The sequence below is a fragment of the Myotis davidii genome, unplaced genomic scaffold (assembly GCF_000327345.1).
Source record: "Myotis davidii unplaced genomic scaffold, ASM32734v1 scaffold309, whole genome shotgun sequence".
NCBI classification, from domain to species: domain Eukaryota; kingdom Metazoa; phylum Chordata; class Mammalia; order Chiroptera; family Vespertilionidae; genus Myotis; species Myotis davidii.
Genome location: NW_006383013.1, coordinates 407465 through 409587, shown reverse-complemented (window position 1 = coordinate 409587; position 2123 = coordinate 407465). Strand labels below are relative to the sequence as shown.

General features: G+C 42.0%; 1 protein-coding gene across 2 annotated transcripts in view; it reads right to left on the bottom strand.

Moving 5' to 3' along the window:
* The window catches only part of COQ6 (coenzyme Q6 monooxygenase), a 15497-nt gene that overhangs the window by 11328 nt on the left and 2046 nt on the right, over nucleotides 1-2123 (bottom strand). The gene's annotated exons all lie outside the window — the stretch shown is intronic.

Genomic DNA, 2123 nt, shown 5'->3' with positions numbered 1-2123 from the left:
TTAGAAAACTCATGTGTCAAAAAAATATTAGAGAATTTACAAGTTTACAAATAACAATGTAAAAGGGAAATACAGATATTTCAAACCTAGAACAGAAATTTGAGTTTGAAGAAATATCAAGGAAAACATAAGCTGACTGATACGACAAGATGAAGAGCCATCTATCTAAAATCAAATGGTGTGGAACTATAAAGTAAGGTCAGTCAGCATATCCACTACTGACAAGGCATTTTCTTTGGGATACATGCCATGACGATCCAGCGGAGACCTCAGCACACACAAAATCCGTAGCAGGTAGTTCACTTGACTCAACAGGAGAAAACACCCCCACTACACCTGCCTACGAAAGGTGTATAACACTGCACAAAAGTTAAGAGGTAAAGTTATTACAAGACAATTCATCACTTCCCTGTGTTTCTCATTCTCAAAGTGTCGTCCTCAGACCTGCATCCATCCCCAGGGACACATGTTAATAAAGGGCCTCACCTGGGCAAACTGAATCAGTTACTGGGGGTAGAACTGTGAACCCTCATTTCTAAAGTATCCCCCACAAACGTGCAACAGTGATTGTCCGTGAAGAGAACTGGGTGGCTCACAATAAAAAATGAAGTCTTACTTTATATGCTTTACTAGAGGCTCGTGTACGGACTTGTGGGGGAAGAGGGGGGGTCCCTCGGCATGGCCTGCAGGGATCGGGCCTAAACCGGCAGTCCAATGTTGCCTGCGGCTCCTGCTCATCCCTGCACCGCTGTGCCTGCTGCCACCCCTCAGTAGGCTCACTGCCCTCCGCTGCGGTCTCCAGGCTGTGGCGGCCAGCCGGGAGCTCTGAATCTGGCACCCCTCGGTCAGCTGAGCAGCGCTCCTGCTGTGGGAGCGCACTGACCACCAGGGGGCAGCTCCTGCAATTGAGCGTCTGCCCCCTGGTGATTAGTGCGCATCATAGCAACCGGTTGAACGGTCAAACGGTTGCTTAGGCTTTTTCTTTGTATTTCAAAATTCCTTTTGAATTTTATATATGTGCCTGTCTTAGTTTTTCAAAACCCAAAACCAAAACAAAACAAAACAACCCAGATGATTCTTAAATGCACCTGAGAACCACTATTTTAATCCATTTATCAATAGGTACAACAAAAAGAGCCGTCAGGGACAAAGGGTATATACACAAAAATCTTTGCTTTTCCTAATTACTGGCTTTTGAGTGCAAATTACTTAAGTTTTCTTGAGCTTTAACTTCCTTACCTGTACAATCAACAATCAAGATTACGAAGATTAAATAAAAATGTATGTAGAATACTTTAAAATATGCCTATCCATAGCAAGTGCTTAATAATTGATAACTATGTTTTCTATAATTACTTTGAGACTCAGCCCATCAGCTTATACATAGCATTGTTTCCCACCAGTTTCCTAGAAGAGGAACCACACTCTAACTCTCAAGTCAACAAACACTATATTAGTGATCTTTGTGAGGCCAGAAAAATCAAACCTAATTTCTGAAAGTCACTGTACAGTTGTTAAAAGCAAGCTTTCCTGAGCTTGGTGATCTGGGTTTGAATTCAGATTCTGCTAGTGCCTGGTTATGAGACTCTATTCCTTACTTAACCTTTGCCAGGCAACTTTTCTCATATAAAAATGAAAGTAATATCTACCTCACAGGGTAGTGAAGCAGCCAAAACTATAAATATGAAAGCAAAGTTCTTACCTCACCTTATACACAAAGTTTAACTCAAAGTAGATGATAGGCTTAAATGTAAGAGCTAAAACTATAAAACTCTCAAAAGAAAGCATAGAAGTGAATCTTCATGACTTTGGGTTAGGTAATGATTTCTTAGATATGACACCAAAAACAGAAGTGGTGAAAGACTGGTAAGTTCAATTTCATCAAAATTAAAAACTTTTGACGCTAGCCGGTTTGGCTCAGTGGTTAGAGTGTCAGACTGCAGACTGAGGGTTGGGGGTTCAATTCCAGTCAAAGGCAGGTACCTGTATTGCAGGCTGGATCCTCACTCCCAGTCGGTGTGCAGGAGGCAACCAATCAATGTCTCTCTCACATCGATGCTTCTCTCTCTGTCTTTCCCCCTCCCTCCCACTCTCTCTAAAAATCAATGGAAAAAATATCCTCA